This window comes from Culex quinquefasciatus, chromosome 2 (assembly GCF_015732765.1).
Source record: "Culex quinquefasciatus strain JHB chromosome 2, VPISU_Cqui_1.0_pri_paternal, whole genome shotgun sequence".
Lineage (NCBI taxonomy): Eukaryota > Metazoa > Arthropoda > Insecta > Diptera > Culicidae > Culex > Culex quinquefasciatus.
Window position 1 is genome coordinate 75,167,160 of NC_051862.1, and position 12,788 is coordinate 75,179,947.

At 34.4% G+C, this 12,788-nt stretch overlaps 1 protein-coding gene across 2 annotated transcripts in view; it reads left to right on the forward strand.

Moving 5' to 3' along the window:
* LOC6054058 (kin of IRRE-like protein 1) overlaps window positions 1-12,788 on the forward strand; it is an 807,298-nt gene that overhangs the window by 184,319 nt on the left and 610,191 nt on the right. For both annotated transcript variants that reach the window (XM_038257417.1, XM_038257418.1), the window contains exon 2: window positions 458-522. The gene's annotated coding sequence lies outside the window, so the exon portion shown is untranslated. The remainder of the gene's footprint in view (window positions 1-457; window positions 523-12,788) is intronic.

Genomic DNA, 12,788 nt, shown 5'->3' on the forward strand with positions numbered 1-12,788 from the left:
CGGAAAAAGCCATTACAATCGGGGTAGGATTGGGCTGTACTAACCTTGCTGTGGTGTGCCGTCCAAACGCCAAGCCCACGGTATCCTATTCTTCACGCCCAAAACGAGCCGGTCGGTATCTCGGTTCCGCTAAATATTCCTTGGCAGATAGTCCCCCATCGAGGAAAAAGCTTAGAACTGCCCACGAGCTCGTAAGAAACATTATGGCCGCTTGGCACGCCATTGGGCAATATTTCTCCGCCCTCAGCGACAAGTTTGGCCAAAAGTTCAACAAGACTTACGGGTTCCAAACCTTCCCTGGAGTGAACCCAGGTCGGTCATTAGGCGCTTCCTTGTTTTAATTTTGAATGCATGAAATATTTGTACCTTCTCCTTCTCTCTCATGCGGCTACGACATGAAAGCCACGCTCGACGACGTCATTTTTCAACTCCATCTTTTTTGCTTGTGCACTTTCAGATTTAACCACGATTGCATGCGCGGACAGTGAACGACAAGAGGAAGGGCGTTTCCCTGGGAAAAAGGTAAGCATTTTTCTTTACAGTGGTGAGAATCCAGTTGATTATGGTTTAGAAAAAATCTGATGAGGTCAAATTCTCTGAGAAATAGACAACATTGATCTTTTTTGAATTTCGTTTGAAATTACCTATTTGTTGTCCCTTCAAATAACAGCAATGAAATGTTCATTGGAGCCCTGAAGTTAAAGTTTTCAGCACTTGTTTCGAAAAGTAGGATGACTTTTTGGCACTGTGTTGGCTTTTCAAATTTCCGAGCAAACTGACGCCAACCTGAAGCGGGAATATGAACGTTTCAATTCTGAAGAAAAGCGTTTTTGCGAAATTTCGGTACCGTTAAACGGGGTGACTTTGATAGGTTTGCGATTTTTCCGCAAAATGAAGAGTACAATTAAAATACGTAAGGAATGGTTTAGAAACATACTGACCGTGGTAGAGATGTATTCAGAGTACCTCAAGAACATTTCATAAAATTTGGACAAGTTTAAAAAGTTAGTTAAATATAGTTAAGAAAACGTTGATGAAAGTCATTATTTTAAACATCTCAAAGTGTCTTGATTTTCTCCATGAACAGAGCAACTCTCTACGAAATCGGCCGATTTCGACCATTTTTATTTTTTGTATTTTTTGATTTGACTCAAACTTTGTGGGGGCCTTCCCTATGACCAAATAAGCTATTTTGTGTCATTGGTTCACCCATACAAGTCTCCATACAATTTTGGCTGCTGTCCATACAAAAATGGTATGTAAATATTCAAACAGCTGCAACTATTGAGAGAATTTTCTGATCAATTTGGTGTCTTCGGCAAAGTTGTAGGTATTGTTGAGGACTATTGAGAAAAAAATTGGTACACGGAAAAAAAACTTGCAGATTTTTTAATCAATTTTTTTCACTAAAACTCAATTTCCCAAAATACGTATTTTTTGATTTTCAAGATTTTTTGATATGTTTTAGAGGACAAAATTCCGCAACTTTTGAGCCATAGAGAAACATGGCCAAAAAATCTGCCGCCGAGTTATGAATTTTTGAAAAAATAGTGAATTTTGGAAAAAATCGAAGTTTCATGCAAAAACAAATTTGATGTTATTTTTTAATGCAAAATTGAATTTGCAATCGAAAAGTACTTTACAGAATTTTTGATAAAGGGCTCCGTTTTCAAGATATTGCCACCGAAAGTTTGATTTCAGCGAAATATTTGCAGTTTTTCGATTTTTAAAAATAGTGACCATTTCGAAAAATTTTTTTTTTTAAAGTTCAGAAAATTTGCTGTAAAATTGTCTAAGAGACATTGAAGATTATACCTCCAGTTGCTGAGATAGAGCCGCTTTAAGAAAAAGAAACACGAAAATTGAAGTTTTCTAAGTCTCATCAAAACAACCCACCATTTTCTAATGAAGATATCTCAGCATCTAATGGTCCGATTTTCAAAATTAATACATAAAACATTCGTGAAATTTTCCGATCTTTTCGAAAAAAATATTTTGAAAATTTTTAAATCAAGACTAGCATTTTAAATTGGCGTAGTATTCAATGTTTGGCCCTTTTGAAATGTCAGTCTTGATTTAAAAATTTTCAAAATATTTTTTTCGAAAAGATCGGAAAATTTCACGAATGTTTTATGTATTAATTTTGAAAATCGGACCATTAGATGCTGAGATATCTTCATTAGAAAATGGTGGGTTGTTTTGATGAGACTTAGAAAACTTCAATTTTCGTGTTTCTTTTTCTTAAAGCGGCTCTATCTCAGCAACTGGAGGTCTAATCTTCAATGTCTCTTAGACAATTTTATAGCAAATTTTCTGAACTTTAAAAAAGAAATTGGAAATGGTCACTATTTTTGAAAATCGAAAAACTGCAAATATTTCGCTAAAATCACACTTTTGGTGGCTACATCTTGAATACGGAGCCCTATATCAAAAAATCTGTGAAGTACTTTTCGATTGCAAATTTAATTTTGCAATTAAAAATAACGTTAAATTTGTTTTTGCATGAAACTTCGACTTTTTCCAAAAATCACTATTTTTTCAAAAATTCATAACTCGGCGGCAGATTTTTTGGCCATGTTTCTCTATGGCTCAAAAGTTGCGGAATTTTGTCCTCTAAAATATATCAAAAAATCTCGAAAATAAAAAAAATACATATTTTGGGAAATTGAGTCTCAGTGAAAAAAAACTTGATTAAAAAATCTGCATATTTTTTTCGTTTACCTATTTTTTTTTTCTCAATAGTCCTCAAAAAAACCTACAACTTTGCCGAAGACACCAAATTGATCAGAAAATTCACTCAAAAGTAACAGCTGTTTGAATATTTACATACCATTTTTGTATGGACAGCAGCCAAAATTGTATGGAGACTTGTATGGGTGAACCAATGACACAAAATAGCTTATTTGGTCATAGGGAAGGCCCCCACAAAGTTTGAGTCAAATAAAAAATACAAGTAAAAATCCATTTCCGGTTTTGGTAGAGAATTGCTCAACATGATTTTTAATCGGAAACCGGAATGCATTTTCGGATTCTTTGGACAATTTTTGACTAGGAGAAGGTTAAAAAAAATTGTAGGTAATAAATAATATGTGTTTTTGAAACACAAATAAAAAAAATCTCCAAATTTATGGGCAATTTCAGTTGAACAAATTTCAAGTAAAATGTGAAAACTTGTGATTCGTGCTTCAAATTCAGTATAAAATGCAATAAAAATCGATAACTTCATAAACAAAACTAGTTTTAACCAATTTTAGGCAAAAGTCCGACTTTTTAACAATTTTACCTAATATTTATATGTATTTTGCTAATAAGCTTATACACTTAGTTAACTAAATATAAACATTGATTTTTTTTCTTAAAAACTATATCAGTTACTTTAGGATGAACATCTTAAATATGATTTTAACAAGAAAAACTATGGATATCAAAGTCACCCCGGAATTTAAACCAAGAATTTTAACGGAACTATTTTTCTAAACACTATTGAATAAAACTTTTTTTTTCCAAAAAAGTGCATGGACTTTGTGTGGTCTACCCCAGCTCCTTTTTTTTAATTATAATCTTGAGAAAAACCTTACCCGTTGGAAAATATTCTAAAAACAAATTGAAATCCTATCAAAGTGTAAACCGGGGTGACTTTCATTATTCATTAATCGAATTAAAAGCACCATGCTTCTCCACACAAACTGGTTCCCAGTACAGTACACATATTTTCAAAATTCAAAGATCAGAGCTCACTTTCTGAATCTTTAGAAATAGTTTCTTACAAATTACATCATTGAATAGATTCAAGTTTAGTTGTTACGTTAAAAAAAGTTTACTTACAGTTACGATTAAAACATTTTCAAAATTACTTGGCGTTTTATTTCAGTCACCTAAAAATAAAAATAATTATAAATTGAAAATCATTACTGAGTTTGAGATAAATATACTTACGTTGGAATTATACCTTCAATTCAATTGAAAAAATATTTTCATGAAAAAAAAACAAAACTATCTTGAGTCTTGTTTCACAGAGATATTAACCACCCTCCAGCGTAGAAATTTCGTGACGAGCGATGCAAAAAAATACATCGTTGTTTTATTATTTTTTAAACCCTTACAACTAGTAGGGGAACAGCATCTAATTCCAGCGTGCCTCTAATGTTGGCAGGTCAGAACTTTGACATTCAATTAAAGCTAATTAAAAGCGTTTTCAACTGAAATTGAGTGATAAATAGCTGAATAAGAAGTGAGCAAGCAAGTTTCTATCAAAAGTTTTGCAAAAGTAGTTGTTTAAATAGTGAAAATCAGTAAATTGGATGGAGTTAGGAGCGAGAGCTTAACCTGCCAAAGATACGAGATTTTCCCCTAGGCAGACCCAAAAGCTCCCACTTGTGTTCCCGTGTATGGTCGGATGTTTTATTGCACGTTTTTTTTCTGGTGGTTCGACATAAAAGGTCATTTTTCAGGCCGCCATCAAACCCTTTAGTTACTCAATGGTGGGAGAATTTTGCATCGAAAAACGCGAACATCCATGCTTGACATAGGCTAATCCGGAACCGCAAATGGATTACAAGCCAATGATGGCTACTAAAGAAATTGTTGGTTGGATTGTTCGTTTTAAAAGTCGGAACAATTTTTCCTTTTCCTCCAGCTGGTTCAGCGCGGTTAAAAAGCAGTCTGACAGGCTGGCCCTCGTCCATTCCGGCGACATGGCCGGCCCACCTGAGCCTCTCGATCTTAGGCTGGGTGAAACGCGTGCTTCGCCACACTCTGTCAGACACCTGCAGTCCACCTCAGATCGTTCGTAGCACCTTCCGTTTGAAGACTCCAAGGTCACGTTCGTCCTCCTGCCGCATCGTCCAGGTCTTGTGGCCACAGAGGACTACCGGTGCCTAATAAGTGTTTTGTACATCGTCAGCTTTGTGCGGCGTTGCACTCGATCTGATGTGAGCGTCTTCCGTAATCTGAAGTACGCACGATTCCCCTCTTTGCTGGTGTCGTTGTCGGCGGTTACCAGCGATCCCAAGTACACCAACTCGCTCACCTCCTCCAACTCATCGTCATCCACAACTAGAGGGGTGAGACATTGGGGGTCGACTTCCTTCGACTCCGTTTTCACGCCAAGTCCTACGCGGGAAGAAAATTGTAATTGTGCAACAAGTTCTCTGAAATTTATACAAGTTTTAAAATTAGAGTAAAGGATGTCACATGTTTTTGTTTACTCATAGAACTTCTGACAGCGAGTGCCTTCAGAGATTGGTTTTCGAAAAAGCTTTCTTCAAGCGTTTTTCTGCTCACTAAAATTACGGGGGGTAGGACACTTTTGCCAGCGAGATATTCTTTGTTTTTTACCGTTACAGTACAGACTCGATTATCCGAAGCCTGGATTTTCCGATGTTCGGATAACCGAATCACGAACAAAAAAAAATCGAGTTCTGCGAGCTCCATTTTAGTCAAATTTTAATGGTTGATTGCCTGTTAAAAAAATACATTTTTCAATATTTCATCACCGCCATTTTAGTCGTCATCATGGATTTAAAGTTCTTAATCACTTGAAGCTTGTTTAGGGGCCATCCAAAAGACAACGAAAAAAAAAAATTCTTGTGATTCGATCGAATTCGAAATTTTGCCAAGGCCTTCGGATAACCGAGTCTGGACTGTACATGAAAATGTTTGCTTTAAATTTAATATTGAACCTGGCACAAATGTGTATTTCCAACATTTCTGTACTGTGATTTGAGGCTTTATGTTTTCACTAATTTTTTTTTCGAAGAATTCCATTTTTTATTACAGAGAATCAATTACAAAAACCATTTAACTTTTTTAAAATATTCAACTTCTTTTCGAAATGTTCCTTGACAAACTTATTTTTTCATAAAAGCCTTATAATAACTTTAAAAGAAACTTATCAATGATCTGTTATATCTATACCAAACGTTTTATACCAAATCAGAAAATAAAAACATTTAGTCAACTAATGTCTTAAGTTTGTTGAAAATGTTTAATTTCTAACCTAAAATATGACCCCTAAACATGGCTAATATTGTGATGAGTCATAATTATTGAAGATTTGATAACCCTGTCTTTGGTTATGACCAGTCAAGTAAAATTTATACAATACTTGATGTTTGGATTTTGGAATTTTGTACGAAGTCTCTAAAAAAAGTCTATCAGGTAATATCAATTCAAGGACTACAATCGAAATTAAAATTTATTTTTTGATCGCGTTTTCAATGGAGGCGCATGGTAGGGGAACAGCATTTAACTCCATCGTACCTCTAATATGGCCATATCAGCACTTTGACGATCAATTACAGCCCATTAATAATCATTTTCAACTAAAGATAGTTGATCACGTGGTTTTTGGATGTCCCCTGAATGTAATCATACTTGTTTTTGATTATTTTATTATTTGAAATAAAATTCCATCTTGGATTTGAGCGAACACTTTTAAAAAGAATATTGCTTAGCCAGGCATAAATGCTTATTTTTTAAAAACTTGAAAATAGTTAGATTTTTACTTTGCATTTAGGCCGTTGCAAATATTTTTCAAAGTTTATGTCGCCCCCCCCCCCTCTAGAATTGGTTTGAAAAATCAGGGGCAAAAAAAATATTTTTCCAAAAACTTCAAAATTTCCATGAAAATAAAAGTCTAATCAACTAAAAACAATCAAAAATGCATTTTTCTGCATTGATAACCAAATCATATTTAGCATGTTTGGGCTTGTTTGAAAATGTTTTGAATTTGTATAGAATTCCAATGAACAGCACCGCAAAAATTTTATTTTTCTCAAAAAATATTTTTTTTTGTCAATACTTGAATATTTTGGAAACTAATGATGGCAAACCAACTGGACAGGTGTAGAATGCATTCAAAAAAAAAAAAAAAAAATCATTAAAAAGTTGAAACCATGGCTCATAATTTCTTCATAAATATTCCCCCGACTTTGGGCAGAGTAGAGGGACATAAACTTCAAAAAATATTTGCAACGGCCTTCTTACAAAAAAAAATATTAAATATCTAGTCAAAATAATGATTTTAAACAAATATTTTTAAAGCATTTCAAAACCTATATTTTTAATTCATTCTTTGTTTTCAAAAATAAATGGCTTCCAAAAAATGAAACCATAGCAAATAACATATTTCAATTTTAGTGCTCAAATTATTTAAATAAAATACCTTAACTTTGATTTGTTGAATGATTTGAAATGGATTTGGATGTTTTTTTTAACATTAATTATTTAATGTTGAAAGAAGCATTGAAAAAATAAACCACATCATTTACTCAATTTTCAAACCTTAGTCGCGAAAACTTGTGTTCGAAACCGGTTTATAATTTGACGCCATTCGCGTGAATGACAGCTGTGTACTGAGTAATCTAAAAACAACAAAAAAGGCGGGAAAACTAAGATGTCAATAAGATGCCGGCATTGCCGGGACAGTGAAATTGTTTACATTTTAATTGAGGTTGATGGCGGAACGTTGTGTAAAAGTGTTTACTTGCAATAAAAAATCTTAAAAACTAGAGAATCGTTTTTTTATCATTAAATATTTTTAAAGGTTGACCAGTTTTACCAACAGGAATACATTTTTCGAATGGAATAAGCGTCGTTTGATACATATTATTGAAGAGAAGAATGAAAACGCCTTATTTTGAGAAAAGGTTATGATGACTAATTGGCTTTTTTTGTTTGTTACACGCAATTTAGTGATGAAAAAGGAATTGGAAGAAATTGAATTTGACCATCGATTACGTCACACGCTCGTTAACATTAATACTTGTTTTAACTAGCATGACAAAGGTTCTGACTGCTGATAACGAAGATTTGCTAAAACTATTTTTTATTCTTGCCCAATTCAAAAGACTGCTTTGGAATAGAGATAGATGGTGGAGTAATAGACGATAAAAACTGATGAGTTTCTTTTTTGTTCGTACTTATTTAAACAAAATAAACGCATGTTTTGTTTAGATTTTATTTTAATCTTTTTTCGTAAAAAACTGAGCTCCTCAACTTCCCAGAATCCGATTGAGCAATTTTCAACTTTAAAATGGCCAATCGATTAGGGAAACTCTTGGAAACTCCGAAAATGACACAGATTCCAAAATTACATCGAAAATTCTGAATTTGCACTGATTTGCACTGCACTAATTGATAACAATTTTAATATCACTTTCACTTCACTGCACTGCCCACTTCTGCCTTGGAGAGTGGGGCCATTTTGAAACATTTCCGGTGATGGTTTTGTTTTTCCTGCTTTGGGCTGCGTCCACCCACTTTCGGCACCGAGTGACATCTAGATCTGAAGAAGAGAAAACAAAAACAAAACATGCTGATTTTAAAAATAGACATCACAGATTAGTCATGAATAGGAGTAGAACTGTGCTTTATCCAGCAAGCGGGCTTAGTACTGTTGGAAAAGGCGCTAGACAAGCATGATAAAATTTAGGGCCACGAATCTCGGCCCTCACGATTCCTTTTTGCATCATAATTTACCGACTTTGATGCAACTGCATTTGAGCGGAGTTGTTTTTTTGTAGAGCAAAGTTAAGAGTTGTTTATGGCTTTCTCAGTCAATAAAACAGATCAAACGATTTGAAATTGCCACAAACAACTCGCAACAAGTGTACCAGTCGAAAAGAACCCATAAGAAGGGTTAAGATAAAATAAATCGGCACGTCTGTTATTTGGCACCATGAAAGCAGAGGATGGAATGTGGGGCTGCGTGAGGTAGGTTCTAGTGCAACTTTTTGTTTTGAATTTTTTTATTCGATTTTTAGGTAATGTTTTCTGAATAGTTGCTTAAAATTTCGATTTTTTACAACCTTGCTTCAGAAAAGTTGCAGAAAATCGATGGATTCATGTACAAATGCATAAAAAAATATTTAATTACTCAAAATTGTACATTTGATCTCCAATTAAAAGTTTTCGATCATATTTACCGTATTTTTAACTTTCTTTGAAATTACCCCAAATCAAAACAGGAAAATCCAAGACGATCAAACTTATCTTCATACAATTTGTCATAGAGTGGAGCAACAAACTGCCCGGAATTCAACATTGCTAAACTCATTAAAAAACTATTTATTACCGAATAGGTTCCCAAAATTATATACCGTAAAACGGGGTGACTTTGATAGCGGGGGTGACTTTGATAGGTTTGCGATTTTTCCACAAAATGAAGAGTACAATTAAAATACGTAAGGAATGGTTTAGAAACATACTGACCGTGGTAGAGAAGTGTTCAAACTACCTTAAGCAGAACTTTTCATAAAATTTTGACAAGTTTAAAAAGTTAAGAAAATGTTGATGAAAGTCATTATTTTAAACTTCTCAAAGTGTCCTGATTTTCTCAATGAACATGATTATTAATTGGAAAACGGAATGCATTTTCGGATTCTTTTGACAATTTTCCACTAGGAGAAGGTTAAAAAAGTTTGTAAATAATAAATAATATGTGTTTTTAAAACACAATATAAAAAATCTCCAAATTTATAGGCAATTTCAGTTGAACAAATTTCATGTAAAATGTGAAACTTGTGATTCGTGCATTGAATTCAGTATAGAATGCAATATATATCGATAATTTTATAAACAAAACTAGTTTCAACAAATTTTAAGCAAAATTCCGACTTTTTAACAATTTTACCTAAAATTTATATGTATTTTGCTAAAAAGATTATACACTTAGTTAACTAAATATAAACATTGATTTTTTCTTAAAAAACTATATCAGCTACTTTAGTAATGGTACATTTAGCGTACAAATAAAGTTTGAACATCTTAAATATGATTTTATCAAGAAAAAACTATGACTATCAAAGTCACCCCAGAATTAAAACTAAGAATTTTTAACGTAACTATTTTTCTAAACATTGTTGAAAAAACTATTTTCCGAAATAGTGCATGGACTTTGTGTAGTCTACCCCAGTACATGTTTTAAAAATAATAATCTTGAGAAAACCCGTACCTGTTTGAAAATATTCTAAAAACAAATTGAAATCCTATCAAAGTCACCCCGGTTTACGGTATTCAATTCTTTTCCATATTCCACCAAAAACCTTTTAAAACATTTTCAAACCAAACAGATACCAGAGAACAGCTTTAAGAATCTTTCTAAAAATGTATTTAAAAAAAAATAAATGTGATAAATTTGATTTTGAAAAGTTCTGATTGGAGGTAAAATATTGGTAAAGTATTTAAGAATAATATGATTTATCATAAGACTTTTAATGGGTAAGTAATTCATCGATTTTCAGCGATTTTCCTGAACAAATGTCCTATAAAATCGATGTAAAAAAAGTTGCACCAGATCTCCCACGAAATATTTTGCTTCACTCCGAAAAATGGCGGAAAAAGCCCTGCTTTCATGATGCCAAATATTATATCGGCCTATTATTTTAAACTTTTTATTTAAAAAAAATGCAATTCCACCGGTTTAAGGATTTAGTACCGTTCAGTAAAAAGTCTCCAAAGAAAAGAAACAAATACTTTTATTTTACAAGATGGATATAACAAATTGGATATTTTTTTTAAATGTTTAAGAGCGTGAATGTTTCCCACAACTTTGAAGTGATTGTTGGCCAAATAAAATACAAAACATTGTTCAAATTCAAGTTTTGTTGACGTTTTGCTTTTGATGTTAATCAAAATATGGAATTTTAGAGTAAAACTGGCTTGCCTTGGAGGGAATTAATCTTCCAAGAACCGAAGTACGGAATGTTTTCTTGAATGTTGTCAAAATAATAACAAATACTGTTTGGATAACTGGGGTAGGGAAACTGTTGTTCTTTGAGTTTACTTTAAGTTTACTTAAAGAAGAGAAAACGAATGTTCACCACCGAATCTTCTTCAATGCAATTTCCCGTTAGAATCGAATATTCAGGATGTTTGGTTTTTCGTTTCGGCTGCCAAAACTAAACACTATTTTTTGTGTTATTCAAGTTTAAGAAGATGCATTGAAACATCCTCTACCATCTGGAGCTTAAACTTCGTTTTTGACTAAAGAAGATAATAGCCGTTAAATGATGGGTAGGTATCCCCGTTTAGAATCGCTGCTTTGGTTATGGTCATGTTAAGGGCTATGACGTCAATTTAATCATTTTTAAAACACCATATCTACCCAGTTTCCAATAAACCATGTATGAACTTCACTGCCCATTAAAGCATAGTTGTCCCATGTGAAATTTTGTCACTTTTGAGTTAGCCAACATTAACCTTTTGTTATGAATTTTTGAGGACCCTTAGTTTTGTGGATTCCATAGTTAGATGAATGAAATAACTTAAAAAAACTAAATATGTACAATTTAAAATATTCTCAAAAAATGCACATAAGACCAATATGCTTCTGTGGGTAGTTTAGTAGTTGTAACTTGGAATGTCGATACTCTAGACTACTTTTGGAAACGTGAACTCGTCAACAAAACTGGAAATAAACTTTTTCGTGAAATCAAAATTTCAGCAGCCCAAAGTTGTGGGACCCTAACACCCAACACTCTGTACTTATAAGGTACGGAACCTCCAAGCTCTGCCTTTCTAGGCAAAAAACTCCAGCGGAGGATGGAAATTATCCACTTTGCTCAAGGCTTTGGCTTCACTGACCAAGGCCTGAGTACTTTTGTTGGACCACACCAGATCAAGGGATTTGCCTTGGTGGTTTTGAACGCAATTGAGTTGCGTCCATCCCTTGAATCCTTCCAGCATAACCTTGGAGGGAGGTTTAAGCCGTTGGCCTCCAATCAATTGGGCTCCGACCTTGGGAGACTTTTCCCACTCAAGAGATTGATTGTAGTCACCAACTACAATTATTTTGTAGTTTGGATGACTGCGTTGAATGTTCGCCACCGTTTTAAGGTGGGCCCACATAAATGTTTGCCTCTTTGCCCACTGTGGAGGTAGATAGAGCAACCCGACAAGAAACCTCCTCCGCTTATTGACGATGCTCACCCAAACTTGCTCCAATCCAGCTGATCCTCGGACTTTCAGGATTTTGCTTTTAAGGCTTTTCGCTACGGCGATAGCGACGCCACCTCCTCGCTTCTTGGGGCTGTTGCGGACGTTCCGGTCCGTGCGGTACACGTCGTACCCGGTGCCGAATGCTTCCGCTGCATCGGTTTTGGAATGCCACCACGTTTCCGTGAGGCACACGACGGGGTACAGGCATTGCATCAGTTCAGCCAGGAAGGCCTTCTGCTTCGCTTCCGAACGCAGACTCTGCACGTTCTGGTAGTATAAGTGGGTTCTGAAATGGTGGACCGGTTAGAAGCTCAAAGGGGAAGTTGCCTTGAATGAAGAGGCTCAACTCAACACATTACTGGCAATTAAACAAAATTCAAGTTTTGGGAAAATTTTTAGTTTTTGGCTCTGTATGATTTTCTGTTTTTATTTTTTTTAAGTTGAAATGTTGGATCCAAGAATTGTATTTTTTTTTTGCCAGTCCCCTCTACATTCACGGTCTGAGTAGAGGGACATATATATATAAAAAACTAACTTAATCCACCTGTGTGGTTGATGCCTTCCTCACTTTTTACCAACAATGGGTAATATGAGAGGTTTGGACTCATATTTCAGCTATTTTTTTTTTTAAGGTCCAGAAAAATAAGTACACAGATATTACTTAAGTTGTCATAACACGAGACAGGTTTGCCAGATTTTCTATTATGTGGACTCGTTGGAAAGGTTACCTAACCAACGATGGGTCGGATGATGGATCCGGACATCGTTTACATACATTTAAGTAAGATCCGGCTTCAAAAAAGTACATAAATATCACTTAAGTGGTCATAACTCGAGACAGGGTTGCC